The sequence below is a fragment of the Fukomys damarensis genome, unplaced genomic scaffold, assembly GCF_012274545.1.
Source record: "Fukomys damarensis isolate Sample0158 unplaced genomic scaffold, DMR_v1.0_HiC HiC_scaffold_22, whole genome shotgun sequence".
Taxonomy (NCBI): Eukaryota; Metazoa; Chordata; class Mammalia; order Rodentia; family Bathyergidae; genus Fukomys; species Fukomys damarensis.
In genome coordinates, this window is record NW_022900934.1 from 4021440 (window position 1) to 4049061 (window position 27622).

The 27622-nt window shown below is 43.6% G+C and overlaps 1 protein-coding gene across 6 annotated transcripts in view; it reads right to left on the minus strand.

Moving 5' to 3' along the window:
* Znf831 (zinc finger protein 831) overlaps positions 1-27622 on the minus strand; it is a 207484-nt gene that overhangs the window by 77452 nt on the left and 102410 nt on the right. The window contains exon 1 of one of the 6 annotated variants that reach the window (XM_010628750.2): positions 22214-22261. The exons of the other annotated variants lie outside the window; for them this stretch is intronic. The gene's annotated coding sequence lies outside the window, so the exon portion shown is untranslated. Of the gene's footprint in view, positions 1-22213; positions 22262-27622 lie in introns of those variants that run through there. 6 annotated transcript variants of the gene reach the window in all.

Genomic DNA, 27622 nt, shown 5'->3' on the forward strand with positions numbered 1-27622 from the left:
TGCATTTCTTAAAAAACACAATTTTTGGTCATGTGCATGATTCATGTTCAGATTTCAAAAACAGAAAACATTCTAAAGTGCATCATTTAATTTATAACTCCTTGAAATTATAGCAATCGGCAATGTAAACAGTAGAGCAAAGAATATCAAACTATATTTTCACGCACATTTAAATTTATAGAATTCTGTACCATCTTTAAGTGTGTAGATTTAAACCAGGGATTTCTAACACACAGCTCATGCACTGAGAGGGAACTCAAAGCATTCATTCTCCCACATTCGTTAAACGGCTTTCAGCTAACAGAGCTGCTCCTCATGTCCACACCAGACTGCTGCTATATCCAGTCCACCAGGTGTGTCTCAAGATCCAGTTTTACAACAGGGTAAATCTTATGTTAATTGTATTTCATCGCAATTTTTTTAAAGTTTGGGGAAAAAAAAGAGTAGGTGGAAACTATCATCACACAATGAGGTAATGACTTACTTTCACATTAAAAAAAAAACTCATGCTGCTCTTTATAGCAATTGTGAAAACAGAACTGATGGAGATGTCTTTCATAGGCTGAATAGATAAACAAACTGTGGTACATCAGACAATGGAGTATTATTCAGCAATAAAGAGAAATGAGCCACAAAAAGATATAGAGGAATCTTAAATGCATGTTGTTAAGTGAAACAAGCAAGGCTGAAAAGGCTGAGTACTTTGTGATTCCAACTCTGACAGTCTAGAAAAGACAAAACTGTGAGATAGTAAAAGACAAAAACTAGTGGTTATCAGGGGGTAATGGGGAGGGAAGGGGAACAGGAAGAGCCCAGGTGATTTTAGGGCAGCAAATTCTCTGTATTTGATACTTTTGGGGGATATACATCACTAAACACCAAAATTCACAGAATGGACCACAAAAAGAGTGGACCCCCACGTATGATAGTGCACACCTGTTATCCCAGACGTCTGGAAGGCTGAGGCAAGAGCACTGCAAGTTGAGCTGAGCCCAGCCAACTTAGCGACTTACTCCACCTCAAAAAATAAAAAGCGCTGGGTTCAATTCCAAGCACCACAAAACAAGTGGGCCTAGTGTAAAGTGTGGGCTTCAGCTCTGTGCCAATACGCTCACTCTCACAACTGCAGCACAGATACCAAACTAATGCTAGATGTGAATGGAAGGAAAATGGTATAGGAGAGGAGATTACAGTGGGATATGAAAACTGGGCACTTTTCCTTTAAACAAAACCTAAAACTTCTCTAAAAGTTTAAGTCCATGAGCTCTAAAACCTTTTGAAACTCCAATCTTTAAAAGGAAAGACATACATAATAAGATGTTCGATCTCACCAGCGAAGAAACACAAGATATGTGTCACAATGCCATATTCTGTCTCTGCAGGGACAGAAGGTCGGAGGCAGGACCAGAATAAACATTTGTAGCAAGGAGGGGGGTTACTAAATTATTTCCATAAAAGGAAAGATCAATTTTTCCAAAAAAATAAATATATGAATTAGAATTTTAAAACAGGCACATGTAGGCCACCATATATGGTCTCATACCTTGGGAAACATGTCTATAATTTCAGATCTTAATCTGGATGACTTTTCCCATCCAGCAAGAGCATCCTGAGGGACCCAGAAGGGTCTATGTGGGGTTTAGTCTGCCTGGTTCTGAACACTGCCTGCCTGCATGCAAGGCCCGTCCCAAAGGCTGCTCCGCCACCTGTCACGGCCAATTACATGTCAGCTTTCACTACAGCTTTGCCCAAATTAATTCCAGTTGGTGATGAAATCATATTTTGCTTAAACAAATTAAGACAACTGAGCAAGCCAGAGAGAGTTTACGAAGACACAATGTGCATGCAGAAAGCCTGATCAAGTCAAAATAGAAGAGCATCCCATGCGATCACTTAATTTTCATACACAAATTATGTGGCTTCCCTGTAGTTGGTCAATGGGTTGCAGATGTTTGGAGAAAAAAGCCTGATGTCAGAACGGCCCAGGCTCCATGCAGAACTGGAGGGAGTTCAGTTGAAAAGGGAAAATCTTGGGTTTAAATCCAAGTTTTGTCCTTGGGCCACTGCAGGGCTCAGCCAGTTCCTTTAACTTGGGGCTTTTCACTTGTAAAATGAAGATTAAGCAAACACTCTCTATAAGCACTTATCACAGCAGCATAGGATCAATCTGCTGAAAATTATTAATCTGCTTTTCCAAGCCAATCCGTTTTGCTTTGATCAGCTTAAAGCTGAGGTTCCTCACTTAGTTTAAACCCAGTCATGCTGCTGTCATCTTTGATTTCTCAGAAGTTCCCAAAGCTTTACACACTGCAGAGCCTCTCCACATGCAAACATATTCACTGGGTTCCAACTTCACAGGCTGGCCAAAAAAAGAAAACAGTGGTTCTATCACTTGGCAGTGGCCGTAGCAGTCAGGAGCGAATAGGCACATGAATGCAATAAGACCTACACCCTGGCTCCCTCGGGTGGACTCAGTCCCAACGCCCTTCACACCTCCAGCACCTCTCTACAGAGCTCAGCTCCAATGTTTGCAGAATCTGGGGTACAATGAGCACCAAAAATAAGCCCCCCAAATTATCTGTTGATTAAACAAGGAGATAAGGCAGAGTTCAACACTAAAGGAAAAACTGGCTGAACTGGAGGTTCTAAGAACTTCTGTTCATAGACTGCAAAAATTAGTATTTGTCAGGCATGGTGATGCACACTTGTAACCCTGGTAGGAGGCGAGTTCCAGGCAGCCTGGGCTACATAGCAAGATCTTGTCTCAAAACCAAAACAAACAACATAAAAACTCCCCACCCTCTTATTCCCCTGTCCCTGTTTCCACAGCCTCCACAAGGACATTTGCTGTTCCTTCCTTCAAGATCTGGAGACCAGCCAGGCATGGTGGTGCACACCTATAATCCCAGGACTCTGGGAGGCTGAGGCAGAAGGATCAAAGTGCAGGGCCAATCTAGGCAATTTAGTGATCCAGCAAGATCCTGTCTCAAAAACAAATAAAAGGAAAAACATGGGACTCAGAGATGTTTTTCTCCACTCTTTCGCTCTGGGCAATATAAGTGGCGTTGGTGACAAGGTGCCTGGTCTCAAGATGCTTGCAGGATTTTGCCCTAACCTCTGCAGTATGAACAGGCCTGCTGGATAGGGAGAGGCCATGTGGATCCAAACCTAGCCACCCCATGGACAGCCTCCTGGTCTAGCCAAGCCCTAACAGACCTGGCAGCCAAGCACAGACACATTAGCAAGCCCAGCCAAGACAAAAACAAGCCCGCAAAGCTCAGTCTCAACTTCCCTCCAGTAGATTCATGAGATAAATGCACAGCCATCATTTTGAGTACTACATTTTGGGAATGTTGGTTAGACAGCAAGAGCCAGCTAAACAGTATGACTTCAACATGATGCCTGCCTGAAGGAATCTGAGGGCCATTTTGACCAGTGGGAATTTTTCCTTTCCACTGCACCTCCCAGGCCAACATTCCACTCTTCCCAGGATGCACTGTTGTCGGCTTTTCCCAAGATGCTTTGCTGTTACTTTTCCCAAGATGCATTGCTGGAATGTATCGTGGCATCAGGTTGAAAAGAGTCCCTACTGATGGCTCCCTCTGGCAATGGCATTGCACTTGCCATGCTTCGGATATCCCAGTCTTAACACGCTGCACTGCAATCCAGAGTTTCTCTAACTTCCCTTCTGCTGCCATTGTCAGCATTCTAGCCTGTTGTCAAGGACAGCCTCTCTGTCCATTGCTGCCCCTTTTTTATCAGTGCTAGGAATTAAACCTAAAGCCTTGCATCGAGCTACATCCTCGGCTCTTTTAAATTTTTTAAAAATTTTATTTTTATACCGGATCTTGCTAAGTTACTAAGTTGCATACACAGAGTTCAAATTTGTGATCCTCTTGCCTCGGCCTCCCACAGCGCTGGAATTACAGGTGTGTATCACATTGTTCAGTTTGTGTCCACTGCTCTTTTCCTTTTGTTTTCTCATCCATTTCTTCAAGGGACTTGAATAGTTTGCTAATTTGTTTTTCAATATAAAGCAAAATTATCTTCCTTTGTTTTTTGGGTCATCCCAGCTCAAGCACTTTTTTACATCCATTTTAGGTCAATTTTGTTGCTGTAATGCAACACAAAGAAAGAGAGAGAGAGAGAAAGCAGGGAGGGATGGGCATGTAGCATTGATGATTTCATGATGGACTCTTGCTGGCCCAGGAAGTGAGCGTAACAGAGTTGACTTGAGCATACTGCATAGACCGTTGCACAGAGGTGCCCAGGGCATTCAAAATAGTAAAGAATTATGTTTGATTTAGTAAAATATTTCAAACAAAACGTGGCGGAACAAATTATCACTCTTCAACATGACATTAAATGGAATATTGTGATATTATGATAATGAGGCACTGTTCCCATTTAATTTCCACCTGTTGAAAATCCATTTGTTCATGAATTCTGATGTTTACTGAGCACCTACTGTGAGCCAGTGGCCATTCCATGTTGAAGATTAGGGTCCCACTCCACATGCAACTGCAGGACTTCCTGGGCCGCAGAACTTTTTAAGACCAGGCAAGTCCAGGACAAAATAGGATGAACTGATCTCCCTAGTGATACAGGACACGGGTAAATAAAGGAGCTTGGGTTGTAGAACTTACGTTCTAATTAAGGAGACAGACAAGAAGTAGCTTTTATAAATAAATTACACCATGTATTGGAAGATTATGTACATTGTGGGAAACATGGAGCAGGGTATATGAGAGGATGGGAATGTGGGAGATGGGCCACGAAGGAAGCAACGAAGTCCACTTCAAACGGGTAGACCAGGTTAACCTAAGTGTTAGAACAAACACAAGAACCCAGTGATAGAGTGAGCCATGCTGGTACCTAGGAAGAGGGTTTCAGGCAATGCACAAGCAACAAAAATGAAAACTACCAGGGACTGAACCTGCCATGCCTGAGGCACAGCACTGTGCTGCATTCATAGTCACTGACTCTGCAATATCTTGTGGTTCTTTCTAGGCAAGTCTTTTATATTCCTGGGCCTTTGTCTACTCATCTGCAAAATAGGAAGAGTGACGTGTATGTATAAAATAGCCTGAAATTCTAGATGCCAGAGGCACCGTACTCAGTTAAATGACAAGTAAGGGGCCAATCTTGATTGCTGTGTGCCTAGGTCTCCTCTGCGACAATTGAAGAAAGAAAAGCTCAGAGCTTCATTGCAGGCCAGAAGACAGGATTCACACCAAAGTGAGAGTTGTCATCCAGCACTATCCTCCTTCCTTCTCCGAACACCACACCGAAGGTGACCTTTTTGGCTCTCACCAACACCCAGGCCAGATCTTCCAACGATGGGTCTGGCCGTGTTGGAGCTCATCATAATTCCTAGCAACTTATAATGCATAAAATAAAGGGCTATGTGACACTACCATTCAACACTGCCTGGCAGGTTATAAACAGATTTGTTTATGATATGAAATAATGAAATTCAGAATATTGTATTGGTGATAGTTATTATTTTATATAATTACAATAATTAGCCAGGAAAAGAGCAAACAGATGCAATTCTGAATTAAAAGGAAGGGCAGGAAAAAGAGCCCCCAGGACTGACGTGGTTCCGAGTGCTGTAAGAGGTAATGCCTGCATACTGAGCAGTCCCCTTTGGAAATGGGTACTCTGGGCACAAAAATAGAGTGCACCAGTCGGTTGAGAGCCACCTTAAGTTTTAAGAGACTCCCGGGGAGGTGAGTGGATTGTGAGAATGAGTTCATAACTGACGGGGCTTTTAGGAAGAGGGGCTTGTATGGAGGAAACAGGTCATGGGGCATGACCTTGAGGACTATATCTGGTCCCTGGTCCCTTCCTCTTGAACTCCTTTCACTGCTCTGCTTCCTGACCACCATGAGGTGAGGAGCTCTCCTCCACCACACCCTTCCACCATGAGGTTTCTGCCTTGGAGCCAGCCGACCATGGACCCAAACCTATGAAACCATAAGCCAAATTATACCTCACTTCCTTGAAGTTTTAGGTGTCAAGTGTTTTGTCCCAGCAATGGAAAGCTGACTAATACACACAGTGTTCACACTAAGTGCAACCTACAGATATATAGCATGGGCCGGTGGGTTTATACTTAAAATATAGGCAGTTGGGACCCAGGGTGATGCTGAGAGGGACAAGCAAGCGCCTCCTCAATTGCTCCACCTCTACAGTTCCATCCTCTTCCAAGTGCTGGTTTTTAATTAAGTAGTACAAACATACAGCAAAACACAAAGAGGGTAAAGTTATATGAATTTTGGCAAGCATGTACAGTTCTACAGCCACCAACATAAGACATAAAAGAACAGTGTTGCCCCCACATCTCCCCATACTTCGCTGTGGTCAGCCCCTTCCTTACCCTCCAGCCCCTGGAGATCACAGATCTGTTTTCTGTCTCTATAGGTTTGCCTTTTCCAGATGTCTGCAGCTGTAGATGGAATCATAAACTCAACTGCATGTTCAATCCAGCTTCTGTGGCTTGGGAAGATGCCTTTCAGATCCATCCAAGTTGCTGTGTGCTTCAGTAATCCAGTCTTTTTTATTGCCAAGTATGACTCCTCCCTTGTGTGGGTGTTCACCTACTTCCCCTCCTGCTGGGTGGGAGTCAGAGCAGGCCATATGAGAATGAATAAAGACAGGCATTCCTCTGTCTCAGACAGTAAGACCTGGGTGAAAGCTGAGTGGGAGCCAGAACTGATACCATCTTTAGGGTGCAATGCAGACGCAGGCCCTGGATTCAGCAGTGGCTGAGCAGGGAGCCTGGACCTCAACATACTCCCTTCTCTTGCCAGGGTAGTATTAGAGAAAGCCATTGAAAACAGAAGGCTTAATATAGCTTAACTCTCGCATGAGATACTCAAAATGTCCAAGTTTCAGTAAAAAGTCACTAATTATGTCAAGAACCAGAAAGACACCTGCATTAGTCTGCTCTCCGTCACACTGACACAACTTAAAGGAAGAAAGTCTATTTTGGCTCATGGTTTCAGTGGCTTCAGTCTGTGTTCAGCTGGCTCCATTGCTCCCAGGTTGAGGTAATGCAGAACACCCTAGCAGAAGGGCATGGAGGAGGAAAGCTGCCTATCTTGTGATGGCTTGAAGATCATGCCCCTATGACCCACCCCTTTAACTAAGCCTCACTTCCTGTTTCTTCACCTCCCCATAATGTGATCAAATTAGAGGCTCATCAATGGGTATATCCACTGAAGCAGTTAGAGCCTTTATAGTCCAACAACTTCAAAGGCCCACCAGCTGACAACAAAGCCATCACCACAGCGAACTCTTGTCAGGTAACAACCCTAACAACTTCAAACTGAATGGGAAAGGCAATCCAAAGATGCCAACACCAAGATGAAAGATGTGTCTGAGTTATCTGAGAAATTTACTGACATCATAAACATATTTGGATGAACATTTTCAAATACACTCAAAACAAATGAAGAATAGGCAGTCCAACAAACGGGGGATAAAAGAATAACTGAATGGAAATTTTGGAATGAAAAATACTATAATTGTCTTAGTTACTTTCCTCATCACTGGCACAAGATATCTGACATCCACAATTTAAAGGAGGAAGAAAGGTTTATTTTGGCTCATGGTTTACAGAGATTTCAGTCCACAGTCAACTGGTTCCAAGGCAGAACAGCATGGCAGAGGGGCATCAGAGGAGAACTGCTCTCAGCATGGCAGACAGGAGCAGAGAATCAAGGGAGGTACTTCCAGGGCACACCCACAGTGACACTCCTCCTCAGACCAGACTCCCCATGATCCACAGCACCTTCCAAACCCATGCCTATGAGCAAATGAAGCTCTTTAAGGACATCTAGATATAAACCATAACAACAATCAAGACAAACTCAATTGATGAGCTCACCAGCCAAGGAGAAAGGACAGAAAAGAATCCAAGAAACTGAAGACAGACTGCATCTGAACAACAGAGAAAAGGGATGAAAAGAAGCGCACAGGACCTCAGGCACCTATAAAACCAGAATCTACAATTCCCACAATCAGAGTCCCAGAAGGGTAAAGAAAAGAAGGGCGGGGCTTAAGAAGTTCATAAAAAAACAATGGCTGAAAGCTTCAACTTGGCAAAAGACGTAAATCTAGACTTTGAGGAAACTGAAAGAACCCCTGCCTGGATTAACCCACAGAAATCCACACCAAACGACAGCACAGTTGAACTTCTGAACCTTAAAAATTGAAGTCTTGAAAGCAGTGACCGAGAGGCAACATCTCCACTGGAGCGGGAGGATAGTCTCACCAGAGCAGATTTCCCAGAAAGCAGAGGCCAGAAGGAAGGGCATGGTGTGTTACAAAGAAATGTATTTTTGTAAAGAAATGTCAGCCCCAAATTCCAGCATCTTTCTACAATGGAGTGGAAATCAAGACATTCCCAAATAAGAGAAAATGAAGAGAATTTGTCACCAGCTGGTCTACCTGTAAGAAATGGCTAGAGGAAGCTCTCTAAATAGAAAATAATGAAAGTGGGAGCTTGGACCTCAGGAAGGAAAAACAATGATAGGAAGGTTAAAATGTGATTAAAAAACAATATGTCTTATTGAGTTTCTAAATTATGTTTGGTGGTTGAAATAAAAATCATAATACCATTTGATGTGGTTCTAAATGCATGTAGACAAAATATTTAAGACAATTTAAATGCGGGAGCCTAAAGGGAGATGAGGTTTCTGCACTTCACTTTAACTGTAAATATTGACTGGGATAAGTTACATAGGCACGTACCAAGTTGTCCCTCCATATGCACAGGCAATTGATCCCAGGACTGTGCCCACCCCCGCCAAAGGTACCAAATTCTAAGGACACTCAAATCTCTTTTATAAAAGGGCATTGTATTTCCGTAGATCCCATGCAATCTTCTCATGATGTAAGTCATCTCTAGATGATTTGTACTACCTAATACAATGCAACTGCTATATAAATAGCTGTTATACTGTATTATTTAGGAAATGATAAGAAAAAAGCCTGTTCATATTCAATGTAGACACAATTTTTTTTTCAAATCTTTTCCATCCATGGTTGATTAAATCCATAGGTACAGAACTGGCAGATACAGAGGGCAGGCTGTATATAATGTGATACTTACAGTGACCACAAAACTGATGTAAAGACATCTGCCACATCTGCCACAACTTGCTTGACCCACAGGTGGCAAAAGTGCTCTCTGCATGTCCCACGTATGGACTGGTAATAATCTATCTGCAGCCAACACCCCAGCAGCCTGAGGCCAGGCGTTCATGCAGAGGAGCCATTCCTCCTGCAAACCCACTGCCTTCCATGCAGCCCGGAAGCTCTGAACCTTCCGACCTCACTAGTGCCCAGACTTGGCAAACATACACCCACATCGCTACTTAATGACCATCTGCCTTCCCACTGGACACTAGAGACTGCATCCATTCGCCCAGCTCCTCCAGACCAGCTCTCATCTGTCTAAAGCAACCAATCTTCCTTTGTCTGGCAGTAAAACCACAGCTTCTCCAGTGAGAGATGAGCCCCTTTCCAGTTTGTCCTCCCTGGAGCACTTCCCCTCAGTCCCAGGCAACTACTTGGATGTCCTAACATCAGGTAACTATTCTATTATACTAGTTAATCACTCCTATGCCACATTTCCCTGCGTGGTCTCTATCTCCTGATTGGATACAGACAACTATAGAAGTTGTCCTTGGTCCTAGCCCCTCAAAGCCGGGGTTTGGGACTGACTTAGTAATGCCCTTGGACTTGAACGTGATGCTGAGCTCCCTGCTAATGAGAAATGCGACTCTTACAACCCACGGTGTGCCACGGGGTGACATTTCATCAAGCTATCACCTGGGGTTGATTGTGATAAAGTGATAATTAGAGCACATGCCTTGAGAGTTCAAGTGGCCTGGCTCTTGCAGGCAGCAGTAATGATGACTACAAGGACTGTGGTAGGAAATGGATTTTCATGAGTGTCCTTGAGTGCTTACAGAGAGAAAATAACAAGCTCAAGTCCGTTAACTCCCACCTCGAGTCACGGTCTGAAAAATCAGGCAGCTTCCATGACAACTCTGAACAAATCTCTTATTTCTTATAGCTGCAGGGCTAACGTTGCTGAAAATCAAACACACAATTTAATGGTGCAAGTTGCTGAATGAAAATGGCAGTTAGATTCAAGTCTTACCAAGTTTCTCCTATGAGAGTTAAAGCATTAACCAGGAAAGAATGGGATCAGGAAGCTTGGCATGAGGACATCTTACCGTACATAGAGAAGCAGCATTGAGCTGCTCTGAGCCTCCTTCAAAAATAACAGTAGCTGTCATCGTGAAGATGTCCAAAGAGAGTAGCCTTTCTTACCTGGGAATCCCTGTGACGCCCCACTTGGGGTAGCTGCCTGAAAAAAGGATGTTGCTCCTTCTCAGAACACGCCACTACCAGCTCCTGTGCCCATGAGCCCTAAAAGCAGAGTCCAATCCCAGAATGACCTGACAAAGACACTCAGTATACCCAAAAGAAGTAGCATACACACCAAGGACTGGAAGCCTTTGCTAGAACACGTCAGCAAACCTGGGCAATGTGCAGAAGCATATTATGAGGGTTTCTGCCAAGGAGGACAGAAAACATCAGCCATTGGCCAAAGTCATGGTGTATCAGTCAGTGCTTACTAGAAAAACAGATTTAATGTAAGATATACAAATATATAGGAATTTACAAGATTGGCTTACAGTGGCTGCCTATAGAGTCAGGTGTGAAAGAGTGCAGAGGGTCTGCCTTCGTACTGGAGATCCAAAGGATCCAGTCAAAGGCCTGGAGCTCACTGTAGTTTCCCATGCAGTTCCATAACAGGAGGCCAGAGGATCTTCAAATGAAGGCTGAAGGGTCTGCACTGGAAGCCAGGAGATGACTTCCAAGGTGAAGGTGAGGACTGGAGCTCCTCCAAAGAAGCTGAAGTGATCCCTCCTTCCCCATTTCCCTCACACCATTCAGGTGACAACCCGCCCAAGGGTGGGTCTTCCACACCCAGAACTATGCTGATCCAATTTATTGGGGCATCACTTACTCAAGTTGACACAATCAGTTAACCATCACGTATGGCCTGGGTACCTTGTACCAGACTCTCAGCTGGAAGTATTATTTTTCATAGAGACTTGGCCTTAAGAGCTTCCTATTCTGGGCGATGAGAATCTGGACATGACGGTGACCTGCATTTAGTGAGATTGGAATGTGGGGCTCCCCTAACATGACACAGAGAAAGGAATGCAAAGCCCTTGGTCACTGGGAACACTGAGCTGGAGGTATCACATGCAATCTTCACCCCTCACCCACGACTACTCCTGCTACCCAGAAGCACTCTCTTCAACAGGGCCCTGAGAAGTCCAGTGGATCACCTATACCCCTTCCCAAAACATGGTCTGCTGTTGCTTTATTCCCAGGCCTGGGGGAACTTCAGGGGATACCAATATCAAGAGGGGCTGGTGTCACCATTTCAAGGAGGTGATGGTGATCCCAGAATGGTTGAGAGCCAAGTGGCATCCTTTAATTGTCAAAACAGGTGGACTATCAAATACAAGCACTAGGGACAGTTTGGATATTCTTTGGCTTGTGGAAACCTTTAGAAGTAGCTGATGGACTGTGGTGTCCCTAGGAATTAAACAGGTAGTTAGCCTACCAGGACATCATTTGTCTATGCCTTAAGAAGAACCCTAAATGCAGGAGCAAGTTGGCATAAGATGTCTAACGTCAGGTCTCTGCAGACACAGGCCCTGGAGTGCAGGGAAACCCAGTTTGCCCTGAATTCCTGCCACAAAGATACATTGCAAATCTCCCTTTAAGCCTCACTAAGGGACCTGTGGCTACACACGAATGTGATTTGGAAGGAAAGTACATACTTGAGTTTTTCAGGAGTTGCTAGATATACCAAAAGGTGAAAAGGCCAGAGAAGCTGAATTTCTGCCTGAGGCAAGGAAAATATGGAATTATAGGTGAAGAAGAAAGCCCCAGACGAGACCAAACCCCTCATGATCAAGTGCATAATGGCTATAGACACTGGGGTGGCTTTGTACCCGTTCTCTAGGCAAGGTATATGGAAGGGCTTGCTGTCTATACTAATTAGTCTTCGCTTCTTTCTCCTATTTCCCATATTTACACAAGATTTATTGGAGCTTAACCATGCAACTCAATCTTTAGGAAACAGAATATTCAGTGCGACTTTGACTGAACTTGAAGAACAATTACTATAGTCCTCTACTCTGCTTTCTCATCTTTAAACAATTGAGGTCTTCACTTATAAGGATGGTTGCATCTTGTGAGGGAATAACAGAGCCGTTTTGTGGTTGTAAGAGAGTTCACGTGTGTGTAATAGGGTGGACATGGTGCTAAGTGTGCAAAGGGGTAGATGGCATTACTTACGAATGTGTTGCTTCCTAGTTTATATGCTATATAAAAAGCAATGCAAGGTCTAGCCAGGGCCCTGCCCTGACCACAGCTGCTTGGGCACACAGGCCCAAGCCAAAGCCCTGCCTGGAAAAGAGCTGCACAGATACACAGTCATTAGCCAGAGGCCCACTCCCATGCCATTGGTTAAGTGCGTGGAGACCCCAGCCGGAAGCCTATGCAGACACAAGGGACTGCGTGCACAGCCTCCAGATGAAGACTGTTCCAGACAATGGCTACATAGGGGGACAGGCCCTAGCCAGAGGCACAGCTAGATACCATCCTGAGTATTCACAGGCCCCAGCCAGAATCCCACCCAGACAACAGGTCAGCTCAGGGATCCAGAAAGCAACTACTATGAACCCAGGAACTGGTACATTGGTGAGGAGCAGAGAAAAGGCCTTTTGGTGGATTGCTGAGAATTGAAGACCACTGAGTCAGAAAAAAGTTGTCTCAACAAAGGCACAGCAGGCTGCATCTAGTGAAATGAGGAGACACATAAATGAGTCTCAAAACCAGTCTTCCAGATCACCTAAGGCAACCCCAAAGGGAAACAAGATGGAATAATCTGATAATCAACCACCTGGACTCTCTGAATTAGCAAAAAAGATGATGAACCTCAAGCTTCTAGAAAATGAAGAACAGGACAAACCCAAAGCTCATACAAGGGAGGAAATTATAAAGATCAGAGCAGAAATCAGTGCAATGGAGACTAAGAGATTGATACAAAAAGTCAATGAAGCAAAGAGTTGGTTCTTTAAAAGAAGAAACAAAATTGATAAACCCTGGGCCCGGGATTTGGCTCAGTGGTTCTGACACCTGCCTTGCAAGCACAAGGCTCAAGTTCAACCCCCAGCACCCCCCAAAAAATATATATATATTGATAAACCCTGAACCAATCTTATCAAAAAAGGTGAAGAAAAGGCCAAAACCCATGCAATTAGGAATGAAAAGAGTGAAATTAAAATGGACCCAGCAGAAATCCAGAGGATCATCAATACCTACTTTAAGAACCTACATGCCAATAAGATGGAAAAACAGAAGAAATGGACAGATTCCTAGATACATATGAATTACAAATGTTGAACAAAGAAAACCTAAAAATTCTAAACAACCCAATATCAATCAACCAAACTGAAAACATAATTAAAAATTTACCAACCAAGTAAAGACCAGGTCATGATGGCTTCACTGCTGAATTCTCCACGACTCTTAGCGAAGAACTATTGCCACTACTGTTTACACTCTTCAATGAAATGGAAAAGGAAGTAATACTCCCAAATTCAATCCTGGAAGCAAGCATCATCATCTTGATCCAAAAGGCAGAGAAAGACACAATCAAAAAAGAGAACTATAGGCTGATCTCACAAAAGAACATAGATACAAAAATCCTTAATAAGATAATGGTAAATGGAATGCAGAAGATCATCAAGAAGATCATACACCCTGACCTAGTGAGATTCATCCCAGGGATGCAGGGATGGTTCAACATCCACAAATCAATAAATGTGATACACTATATTAATAGAGCCAAGGAAAAAAGCCATATGATCATCTCAATAGATGCAGAAAAAGCATTCAACAAAAGCCAACATGCATTTATGATAAAAACCCTACAAAAATTGGAATAGATGGTCTCTACCTCAACCTGATAAAAGCCATCTATGAAAAAGCAATAGCCAATATCATGCTAAATGGTCAAAAGCTGAAATCCGTCACACTAAAATCAGAATCAAGACAAGGACGTCCTCTCTCACCACTCCTCTTCCACATAGTTCTAGAAACAGTGACAGCAATTAGACAAGAGAAAGAAATAAAAGGACTAAAGATGGGAAATGAACAAGTCAAATTGTCATTATTTGCAGATGACATGACACCCAATATAGAAGATCCTAAGAACTCCACCAAAAGTCTTCTAGACTTAATAACCAAATTTAGTAAAGAAGCTGGATACAAGGTCAACACAAAAATCAATAGCTTTCCTATACATGAACAACAGACTCACTGAGAGAGAAATGGAGCAAACAATTTCTTTCACAATAGGATCCAAAAAATTGAAATACCTAAGAATCAACTTAACAAATGAAATCAAGGAACTCCACTTTGAAAACTATAGCACTCTGGAAAAAAGAGATTGAAGAGAATATCAGAAAATGAAAAGACATCCTTTGCTCCTGGATAGGAAGAACCAATATAGTGAAAATGGCCATATTTCCAAAATTGCTATATAGATTCAATTCAATTGCAATTGAAATTCTAGCAGCATACTTCATGGACCTTGAGAAAACAATCCAAAAATTCATTTGGGACCAAAAGAGACCTAGAAGAGCAAAATCAATTCTAGGCAACAAAGACTAGGTAGGGGCTATCACAATCCCCAAGTGGAAACTATACCACAAAGCTACTGTGATAAAAACAGCACAGTACTAGCAAAGAAACAGATGTGAGGACCAGTGGAACAGGTTATAAGATGCAGAAACAACTTCAGACATACTAGCCACCTCATCTTTGACAAAGGAGTTAAACACCCTCACTGGAGGAAAGATAGCCTCTTTAATAAATGGTGCAGGAAAAATTGGGTTTCAACTTGCCAAAGATTAAAATGAGACCTATATCTTTCACCATGCACTAAACTAAAATTGAAATGGATTAAAGGTGTAAATTTTAGAACACAAACATTTCACCAGCTGGAAGAGAGGTTAGGTAGAACTCTTGAAGACATTGGTGTAGGAAAATATTTCATGAACAAAACTTCAGTTGCATGTGAACTAGCACAAAGAATCCACAAGTGGGATCTCTTATTAAAAAGCTTTTGCACAGCAAGAGAAACCACCAACAGTGTGAAAAGACAACCCATAATGTGGGAAAAATTTTTCACCAGCTGTTCCTCAGACAAAGGTCTACTATCTAGAATATATAAAGAACTTTAAAAAAAATCAGACCTCCCAAATTTAAAGATCAAATCCAAAATGGGCATCTGAAATGAACAAACATTTCTCAGACAAAGAAGTAAAAGCCGCAAATAAACATATGAAAAATGTTCAGCATCACTGGTCATTCAAGAGATGCAAATGAAAACAACACTGTCATTCCACGTCACCTTAAAAAGAATGGCTGCTATCATGAAATCAACCAATAACAAATGCAGGCGGGGCTGTGTGTAAAAAGGAAGCCTGCTCCAGTGCTGGTGGGAGTGTAGACTGGTGCAACCACTGTGGAAATCAGTATGCAGATACCTCAAAGAACTAGGATGGAAGATCCCATTTGACCCAGCTATTCCCCTGTTGGGTAACTTCCAAAAAGATTTAATAGAATCATCCCACAATGATATATGTGCACCCATGTCCATAGCAGCACAGTTTGGAATAGCTAAAACTTGAAAACCGCCCAATTGCCTATCAACTGGAGTCTGCATAATGAAAATATGGAGTTTTTTTATAAGTTGAGTACCACTCAGCCATAAAATATGAGAAAATAGAGACATTTGTAGGTATATGGATGCACACTGGGGCAATACTCTTAAGTGAAATAAATAAACACATGTGTAATATCAAATAGTTTCTCTGGTGTGAGAAACTGAAAGTATAAATAAGGTCTAAAAGGTATAATAGATAATGTAAAATAGGAGGAAAAGTGCAAAGGGGAATTGTAGGGAAAGGAAAGAAGGGAATGGATTAATATGAGAAAATGAACAAATGGAAACAAAATCTTTGTGAATGGGGAAGGGTGTAGGGGTTGAAGGAGGCAGGGAAATGAGGAAAAAATAAGAACTAAGATAGATTACATAAAGGTACACATTTCCCATGCTGAATGTCATTATATTGTACACTTAAAATGTACCAATAAAATTAGTTTTTAAAAAGCAACGCAAATTCCATCCACTTTTTGCCCTTCAAGAGAGTGCAAAGTAAGTTTTCCCAACAGAGGATATTGGAGTGCCATTACAGAAGGAAGAGGCTTCCTGAACCTTCCAGGAAGGATTGAGCGAAGCGGGGCCAGGGATTCAACTCAGTGGCACTGCACCTGCCTTGCATGTGCAAGGTCCTGAGTTCAATTCCTGGTACCAGAAAAAGGAAAAAGAACTAAGGAACGAGTTCTGACTCACTCGCTCGAGCCACAGGCCCCTCAGCATCTGTGAGGCCTCAGCCTGCTTATAAATTCTCTGCAGCCCCTCTAGCATGGAACTCAAGCTACTGCTTGGGCTCCAGCCACCTGTCTGCAGTCCAGAAGGTCCACAGGCATCTTCCACTCCTTCTGCAACCCCAGCAGACTGCACACGGTATGCCTGTGGCTGGGGCGTCCACCCCAAAGAGCCTTTCTTTCCAACCATGCAACCGTGATATCTGAAAACCCAATTTTCCTGGTGCCTGGATTCCCAGTGCACACCTACATCTCCAGCTACAGATGGCTTGTCTCCTGTCCACATGCTAGAATGATGCCTCGTGTTTACCCAGCAGTGCCACACAAGCTGCGGTCTGCTTAAACCACACTATACTTCTGGTATCAAGTGGCCAAATCTACAGTGAGGTCTGATCTCCTTACACCTTTGTTCTTCCTTGGTCCTCTCTCAATCCTAGGGTACCACATGGAATTTCCTTGGGTCTTGGGTCACTAAAAAGTATACTTTATCATTCTTACATTAAACCACTTTCACTGAACTTATTGTGCAGTTTCTACTTCCTGATTAGATTCAGAAAGCTTGCTAGACCATACTGCAGACCATGAAAGAAGCTAAGCAAATTTAAATTATTGAAATCAGACAAATGTATCCTTCTCGGATCACAATGGTATCAAAACAGAAATTGGTAGCAGAAAGATCATAGGAAAACTCCAAATATTTGAAAACTAAACAACATACTTCTAAATAATCCATGGGTCGAAGAGGAAGTCTCTAGGGTAATAAAAAATACACTGATGAATGAAAATGAAAATACATCATCTTAAAATTTGTGGAACTCGGCTTAAACAGTGTGGAGAAGGAGATTTATAGCCCTAAGTGCTCGCATTAGGAAAGACAGAGTTTCAATTCAAAGCTCTAAAGTCCTGCCCCAATCTGTCAAAAGAAAAGCAAAATAAACCCAAAGCAATCAGAAGGAAGGAAATAATAAACAAGGAAAGTCAATAAAATAGAAACAAAAATAGTAGAGAAAAATCAATGAGAGAAAAAGTTTCTTCTTGGACAAGACTATAAAATTGATTTAGAATCTCTTCAAAGACTGACAAAGGAAAAATTAGAAAAGACACAAGCTGTCGATAACAAGAATGAACCAGTGGCTATCAGTAAGGACCCTGCAGACATGGAAAGCTCATAAGGCAATAACTACATCGCACATATTCGACTGCTTGGATGAAATGGACCAATTCTTCAGAAGGCACAGACTACCACAGTCCACCTAATCGGAAAAAGATATGAATGAGTAGCATTCTAACTATTATCAGATTGAATTTGTGACTTTGAAACTCCCACATAAGAAACGTCCAGGCTCTGATGTAGAGAGTTCTAACTTTTAAAGAAAAATCAACACCCATTCTATATAACCTTTTCCAGAACATAGAAAAGGAGGGAATACTTTTCAATTGATTTTACAAACATAGGTATTACCTTGACACCATATAACTACTGACCGATATCCCTCATGAACAGAGAGGCAAAACCATTTGCAGAATATTAGCAAAAGAATTCTATAGTACAAAGAGTTACAAACCATGACCAAGAGCTCGACAGATGTGTTCACTATATTCTACCACATTAACACACTAAAAAGGAAAGAATCACACTGTAATATCCCTATTGATGATTTAAACAAAAAACTTTTGGCAAAATTCAACACCCATTCATGAAAAAAGTCTTTCAGAAAAAAATAAGATAAAGAAAAATTGTCTTACATCTACAAAATAATACTGGCATCATACTTAGGGGTAAAAACTAAGCGATTTTTCCTGAAGAGGGGAACTTTAGGATGTCCTTCCTCACTGTTCTTAGCCAAATGATGACCCCAGTGCAATAAAACGAGAAGGAAATACAAAGTACAGGGAGAGGAAAGACACACAGAGGCAAAGGAAGAAATAAAATTGTGTCTATTTGAAGATGGCATGATAGTATATGTAGCATTCCTAAGGAATCTATTTTTTTTAAATCTTCTAGAACCAAGAAGTGAGTTCACTAGGACTCAAGTTCAACACACAAGAATCCATTTTATTTCAACAGCTAGCAGTGAATATTTGGAAACCAAAACTTAAAATACAGAGCCACTTACACTCACTCAAAAAATTAAAACTCTTAGGTATAAATCTAACAAAATATGTATAGGTCTTATGCTGCAACCTACAAAACCCAAGTGAAAGAACCCAAAGAAAATCTAAATCATGACTAGACATATTATATGCAAGGATTGGAAGCATCGACATGGTAAAATTGTCAATTTTTCCCAAGCTGATACAGAGACTTAGGGCAATTCCTGTCAAAATCCCAGAAAGATTTTCTAAGTTCTAAAATTTTTATAGAGAGGTAAAGGAATGAGCGTAAACACTTTAGAAGAAGGATAAAAAAGCAGGAAGATTCCTTCATCTGGTTAAAAAACTCATTACACAGCTGTATTAACCAGAGGCATAAACACATAGATTAGTAGAATAGAATACTACTACTAAAATAAAAATAGATGTGCATAAATAAGACCAATTGATTATTGTGTGAATGTGTGTGCAGGTGAGGCTGAGGCAGGAGGATTGAAAGATCAAGACTAACTTAAGCAAAAGTGAGTTAGCAAGACATCGTCTCACAATAAAAAATAATAAATTGGGCTAGGGATGTAGCTCAGTGCAAAGGTCCTGAGTTCAGTCCAATACACACACACACACACACACACACACACACACACTGGCAGTGCAATGCTTACATGGCAATGGTTACAGACTTGGAGAAAATATTTGCAAACATTATATCTGCCAAAGAACACGTATCTAGAATTTAACAAGAACCATGAAACCTGAGCAATAAAAAAAAAATTTTTTAACAATCTAGTTAGATGATGAACAAATGATAAAGGAGACACACAATCACAGAAGATAAGCTAAAGGAAAATTGTCCATGAAAAGCTGTTCCACACCATTAGTTACCAATAAAATGCAAATTAAAACCATAATGAGGCATCACTGCACTCCAGTCCAGAATGGCAACAGTGAAAACAGTGAAACAACACACATCAGTGAGTATGTGGAGAAACAGGACACACTGCTGACATGAAATGAAGTGATCCAGCCCAGAAAAGAGCATGGTGGTGTCATTTCAAAAAGTTAAACATGATGCCAGGTGTGGTGGTGCACACCTGTAATCCCACCACTCTGGGAGGCTGAGGCAGGAGGATTGCAAGTTGAAGCCCAACCTGGGTGACTTAGTGACATGGTGAGACCCTGTCTCAAAATAAAAAATGAGAAAGGGCTGGGATGTAGCTCAGTGTGAAGGTGCTGGGTTCAATTTCTAGTACTGCATCCCCAAGGTAACCATACAACTACCATTCTACCCAGGAGTGGTGTTTCAGGGTGCATACTCCAGAGAAAAGAAAACATGTTCGCCCGAAAGCCCTGTGCATGAATGTTCAGAGCAGCTTCATTCGTAAGAGCTACAACATGGGAATCGCCCTGAATGTCCTTCCAAAAGATGAATGGCTAAACTAACTGGGGTGCACTCATATCTCAGGCTGCTTCTCAGCAATAAAAAGGAACAAACTACTGACACAGGAAGTAATGAGTTGGATGAATCTCCAAAGAGTTATGCTGAATGAAATCACCAACCCCCAGAGTATGTGCACTGAACTCTCTTGAACTGGCAAGCTTTAGAACTGGAGAATAGACCTGTGGAGGCCAGGACTGAGGAGGGAGGTATGGAAGGGGAGAGCAGGCAAGAGTCACTGTGGTCGTGTGGTCACAGGGGTTCTCGCGTGGTGGAAATGTTCTGTACATCGGCCCTGCCACTACCCATGTCCAACTGTGATTGGCAAGATGCTGCCGCGGAGGAAATCTGGGCGAAAGGTACGTGACAGCTGTCTGTATTATTTCTTACAACTGCACATGAGTCCACAATTATCCCAGAACAAAGAGCCTAATTTATTAGGGTAAAAATAAATACATACAATGAATCGAAACAACATTCCTGTGTGAGTTCATGTTATTTATTATAGCACCTGTAGTTTGCCCACAACTCGTCAGAGCCTGGCACCTGTAGGAAAGCTTTACTGTGGCTATGAACCCTAAGTAATCCAAAGAAACTGCAACAAAAACCATGGCACCCTGTGGGACCTCACGCTTGGTGGCCAGCCACAGCTGAGGTAAGTTTTCCCACCTGTGCCCAAGCCAACACTGTGCAAACTGCTCAATGCCACTTCCTGGCATGGCTCAGCCCTCTGCCTCGCCCTTCCTCAAGGCCACTATGGGTAGCAGATCCCAGACCTCAGAGACAAGAGCTGTTTCTGTACCTTTGCTGCCTACAAAACCCTGTGAACCTGAACAAGTCACTTCCGCCCCTCCTGCCACTTCTTATCTTGCGAGTGGGCTTGTTCCTCTGTTCTGAGGATTGGGTGACACAGCAGCTGTGACTGTCCACACAGGGAAGCCCTCCCACATGTCCTCCTATCCCCCACTACAGAGGCCTCCCATCCACTTTCCCAGTCTTGGTTCCCTGTGCACATTGTGTCTGTGTCTCTCTGGCTGGTCACCCCTGGCCCCTGGCCGTGAGCTCATTTCCCTAGGCAGCTGTGCTGTGGCCATTCAGGTCATTGGGGTAACCCTCATCCCAGGGAGCTCCTCTTCCACCACTGACCCTTTCTTGGCTTCTCAGCTAAGTGTCACTAGGGATGCAAATCTTCCTGCCCTAGCTTCTGGGAGTCTCCTTGCAGAACCTAGGATTGCCACAGAACCTAAAGGTTCACTCTTAGATTAGCCCATGACCCTAAATACTTCTCCTTAGTGAGAGTGATGAAGTCAAGATGGTTAAAAGCTACAGTATTTCAAGATGGTCCTGACGTTTATTCTGCTTTTCCTTTGTGGCTAATGATATCATTTTTTAAAGTGGCATCCTGTCCCTCACTACATTTGAGCAGATAACATCTCTGGTTTCACTCTTATAGAAAGATTTGCTACGGGAAAGGAGAGGCGTGTTACCTCTCAGGAGTTGGCTTCTATGGCTTATCTGAGATTCCCTCCAGCCCTTAGCTATTTTGGAGACTGGGAAGCCAAATATGTATATAAATACAGGGTTCATTGGCCCCTGTAAATCTCGCTGAAAAATGCTACCCTTGGGTGGCTGATCAGTGGAATTGCTATAAATGGTATCTCTACTAAAAACCTCAATACTTAGATTATACGTGTGTGTGTGTGTTTGTGTGTGTGTGTGTGTGTATTTAAAACTCTTGGGCAGATATAATATATGTTTCTAACCAATTCACACCTTCAGTTTAATTAGATTCAACACTGGGAAAAACCAGTTTATAAAGCACTAAATTTCCCTATAACTGTTTTTACATTTAGTAGAACATGGATCGTAGGCCTAGTTTCTGACAGCCATTACGAATTGCAGCAAATATTTTGACAACCCCAACAGTGGTGGTAAGCACACGAGGGAATTACTAAACTGGGTCAGACCCAGTTTTACGCAGTTTTTCTTTTTTAACTGCGTGCTTGAAGACAAATATATCATTAAGAACACAGGGTAGAAAAGTTTGTTGGGTTTAGAAAGGAAAAAAAAAACAAAACCCTGACATCTACATGCTTATGCGGTGAAGAATTTACATACCTTCATGAAGAGTGGAGCATTTTCAGCCAGAGATGCTCTGATCCAAACCCCAATAGCCTGGCCTGGTCTGCTGACGGCATCTACAGCCCCATAAAGGACCTCTGGGCCGGTCAAACAGAGGGAGGTGAGGCTCTGGCACGCCTCTCTGCACTTCGCCCAGGCGGATCCTGGTGTCTCCCACCAGCTCCCACTCTGCGGACAGCAACTCGGAGCACAGAAAGAGTTCTGTGTGCTTTAGAAAATGAAATAAAAGAGGAGGACCTCCCAGTGCTTGGCCTTTGAGTCCACTCCGTGTTTAACAGAGAAAAGCACCATTTTGAGTAACCTGGAGGTGACTCAAGCAGAGATGAAACTTGGTCTGGCTCAGAAAAGGGAAGTAAATTATTTTCTATACATTACTTATGTGACAGTAGCAACCCTCAGAAAACAGGAAGAGATAGAAGCAGAGACAAAAAAAAAAAATACAGCCACAGCTCAGGTCTTTAGCAACCGTGACTGTTGATCTAACAACTCATAAACAAAGGCTGCTGCCCAGAAATGTAGGTGTGCAAAATGTCACCTCAGACACGAGACCGTGCCGGGCAAGTGAGCGGGAGTGAGGGCCAGGGCACTCGTTTGCCGAAGCTGCAGTTGGTGCAGACGTTTGCAGAGCCTCCACTGTGGCGTCCACGGCAGAGGCCAAGGCAGGGGCTTGGCATCAGCCATGGTTCCTGGGGCGCCATCTTTATTTTATATTTTGATATTTTGCTCAACATGGATTTGTCGGCATTAATTTTTAGTTTGAAAATATTGCACCAAAATATATCTCAACGATGAGTTTTTGGTCACCTTTCACTTGTGCCCCTCAGGGGAGCATCTTATTCTTCTCCTATCTCAGCCCTGTTCAAGGAGTATCCAGTGACAGGACCAGGTTTCTTTGGGGCTCTTGAATTGTTTTGGAATAGATCATCACAGGGGTTGGTACTAAACCCACTGAATTAAATACTTCAAAAGGGAGAATTGTGTGGTATATCTCCATATTAAGTGAATAGGTCTCTTCTAATTTTCCTAAGCACCACAATAGAGTTTGACTCTTTACAGCATGCACTCGATAACCCATTGGCTGAGTATGTGGTAACAGCCACCACAGGAAAAGAAAAGTAGTAAAGGTACAAGGTCCCAATAATGAATGTAACTATTGTTTGCTTTGAATGTACTAATAAACTTAATGGGAAAAAAAAGAAAAATAAATTTCAAGGAACTACCTAGCTTTCTTGGGCCTTTTCCCCCACTAAGGAAACAAACTAAAGGATAAATTGATCCCTAGCCAAGAGCAAGGGCCTTTGGCAAACTGCTCTCTGTATGACCATTCTTTGAGACAGAACTATCCCAGGGACCCACAAACCATGTAAGAACATCAGATGCCCCATGCCCAAGGGAGACACAGGTGGGACAAATACTGTGCCCAAGGCTGATGGCACACTGGCCTCGGGAGACTGGACACAAATGCCCCCCAGGGAGCTGTGGCAGGAAGAGCAGAGGATGCTCCCTTGCCTTTGGGGAAACTGGGGTTCAGTGCCCAGGACCTTTCCCAGGCCCACCTGGAACAGAAAGCCGTACGCCAAGCCATCAGAGCCCAGCTGTCCGGCTCACCACTGGGCTGTGAGCGGGGGATCTGAGGAGAGCAGGGGCACAGGGATGGCAGAGCCTCACAAGCAAGCAGGGACTGGTGATGCTTACTGGTGCCTCTGAGTCAAGTCAGCAGCGGCCATGAGACACAGCTCCCCAAGAGCCTCCCAGGAGTTCTGGCCCTGTTGCCACATCCTCAACTTCGTGATCCTCTTCCAAGGACTGAACTCATGGCCCCCAAAGTATGTGTTAAATAAATGAATGGGGAGAATGGGTATTCTTGTCTTTTGTTTCAGTGTTCTTGTAGATATCCTGGACGTAAGTTAAGAAGGACCAGGACCCCCCCCCAGTCTAGTCATGAAAGTCACGTCTTCTCCTCTGCAGACTGTCAACATGGACACTCAGCAGCATGTCCCTGCTCTGTGTCCCCACCCCTCCTCTCATTCAGCTATCCCTTGTGTCATCTGCGATGGTTAGGTCTCTGCCCCGTCACCATCCCCTGCACACACATGCGTTCACATTCAGATGACAGAGCCCCAGCACTCCTGCCAAGCACAGTCAGTCCTTGGTCAACATCTGCTGAACAGCAAAGTACACCGAACCCTTCTCTTTACAACCTGCCTTGGGGAGACCTACAAACTCACATCGGCTGACCTGCCCAACGCGGAAGGTCCCAAAGGCTCCCAACCAGGGTCTACAGTCAAAAGCAAGTGCAATCCTTCCTGTTTGCATGGATGTGGGACCCCATCCTGGGGCTCCACAATGCCCCTCTTTGGGGCCATACACACTGTCGCTTCATTCCCTCTGGAAATCTGGTTCCCCTTAATGGCCTTTATACAGCTCTCTCTACTGTCAAAAGAGGCTCCTAATTACCAGCCTCATGTGATGAAAAATGAGGTTGTATTTGTTGAGTCCCTTCATAAAGAAGCACTCCACAGACGTGTGTGACAGGAGCCTGTTCTCATTTCTAAGCTTATAGAAAAGGGCCCCTCCACCGACATGTAATTGGACAAGTACCCCGTGCAATTATCTGTCTGCACGTCCTCAGGGCCACTTAAATGATGTTTTTATTTAAAGCATGATGCATCCAGCCAGTTTTTGATTATCCATGGTAATGGGGGTCAAGGATGAGCTGAATAATTGAAATGGAAACTTTATTTCTACTGAGAGTTTTCCTTCCTTCCTTCCTTCCCTCCTTCCAGCTCCCAGCTCTATGGAGCATAGAATGGGTGCTGGGCTGCACATCCCCAGGCCAGGACTTGGCTACTAACTTGCCTGTGACAAGAAACAAATCCTAACCTCCCTGTGTGTCTGTGAAGGAAAGGGCTACACCATTTCTCATGAGCAAACCATGTGCCGTCTTTATTCCTGTTCATATCGATGCCATGTTACTTCAAAGTGACTTGCTTTTATCATTTAATGTGCCCAAGCTGTGTTACTAGATGACGTGATCATAATACAACTTTGTAACATACATTAAAATAACTCCACGCGTATTGCACATCATTGAAAAAGCTGTATCAAAAGGTGCTACCAAGGGCAGCGTGGATCCAAGAACAGAAGGTGAGCATCCTCACATGTGGGAGATGGTGGAACACACCCAAAGTCTGGGACTCCGGAGCTCTGGCTCTCAGGATTGCACCATGTGAATGCCCCAGGAGGGTCACCGGGTAAATGATATGTAGAAACTCCTGTGCTAACTTTGCAACTTACCGATAAAATTATTCCAAAATAAAAAGTTTAGTAAAAAAAAAAAAAAGAGCCCTTGCTAAAGTTAAAGAAGGTAAAAAGTCACATACATGCGTCTACACACACACACACACATTCTCACATGCATCATTCCCTCAGGGATTTGCACACCAGTCTCAGGGAAACGTCAGCCCAAACTGCATGCCTCCATTTTCTGATCCATTGAGCACCTGGATGGGCCGTGTGTGGGTTGGTTGGGTTTTCTGGCTCAAACCCCCTGACACGAGCGCACAAGGAAGGGGAAAGACGGATGAGCCTGTTGCCATCCCCAGTGGCTCAGTGGGGACAGAGGGAGCCAAAACAATGCCCTCTGGCTCACAAGACAGTTTCTCCAAAACTGTTCTTCGCTCGCCTCCCCTGACCCGCTGCCTCAGCCGCTCTCCCTGGGCGCCCAGGCTGGACCGTCCCTGCCACATTGCCGTGGCTGGCTTGATGGAGGCTGTGCTGGCGGCGCTTGCGCTCAGGGGAACGACGCAGCGCCTCTCCACACCCGCAGCACCAATGTTCTCGCCCTGCTAATTGCCTTCTGCAGTTCATTTCCCCACACCGTCGCCACAGGCTGCACTTGCACAGCGCCACATGTAATGAAAGGGCCCGAGTGACATCAGAAAAGCCGGGAAAGGCAGGGCGTTTTGTTTCCAGAGATTGTGTCCCTATTCGGGAAGCCATGAGATGGCTCCTGAGCTCCTGGCTGTCAGACTTTTAATCACAGAGTGTAAAAAAGAAATCATGTTCAGCACCTGAAGTGATTTTGTTGGCAACACCCACTGTTTTTGTAGATGAATTCTTTAGACCAGATAGAAAAAGCCTTATATTTCAGCTATAACAGGAAAAGCTACCCCCCATTCTTCCTCCTAAAGTTTCCTATGTAAGGAGTTTGTTTTCTTATTCTTTTTTAAGGGGTGGGTCACCGATCCAGATGGGGACCATGGCAGGATAAGACCTGCCACACCTCTTGCTTCGGGGTCTGGCCAATCAGCATCTGCTGGTTGTATTTACCAAACAATACATTTAAACAGTTCAATAAGCAGATTAAAACACACATTTGTATATTAGCCCCTGCCAGCTGCTTCTCCAAGCCAAGAATACTTTTGTCCTGGTAAAACCAGATGATGACTGTTCCTCGAATCCAAGTGCTGGCCTGGGAGAGCCTGACCCTTCCCCAGGCTTTGGTTTGATTTTTCTTCCTCCCTATGGCCTCTGGTGTCTCCTGGTTCTATTTCTGACGGCCTTTCCTCTGGGTGTGTTCTTACTCTCAGTCCCTTCAAATCCTTTTTGGAAAGAGGCAGAGCTCAAATTATAAGCCACCCACCTGAGCTCTGGAGCCAGTGCTCAGGGTCCCCTCCACAGGACAGTTATTGTGGCCTCAGTTCAGCTCTGCCCCGAGTATGAGAATCACAGCTCCACTCAAGTGGGATTTATTTTTATTTTTGTTTTCTCCTTCTTTCTAAAAAGAACCCTTTATTGAAGTATTTATTCAACTTTTAGAAACAGGAGATCCAGACTTGGCATCCACAGAGATGGACCTGGAGCAGTGTCACGCTGAGTGAATTGAGCAGGTCCCCACAAGCATAAGTATTACACAAGAATCGAATTCACAATGCAGACAGCGGGAGGGTGGCCACCAGGAGCTGGAGGAAGTGGGCATTGGGAAGGGCGATGGCCGAAGGGCACAGGTCCAGAATGTGGGGTAAGTTCTGGTGATCGGTCATGCAGCACAGTGCCTACACCTAACGATATTGTGGTGTGCTCTTAAACTTTTCTAAAGGTAGATCCTACATTAGGTTTTCCTATCACAGAGAATGATAACGGAGGTGAGGGATATGCCACTGGCCTCGATGGTAGTGCCGGCTTCGCGCATGCACACTCTTACCTCAAATCACAAAGTGGTGCCCATTACACACACACAGCCTCTCACAGGGCTTCCCTTTCCGCACTAGGAATTCAATCTTCAGTTGAGCACTAGGAAAAGGATGTATCTCACCCATGCATCCTTTGGGTCTGCCTGCACCTTGGATCCTCCACAAGGGGTTTCCAATCACTTCTAACAAG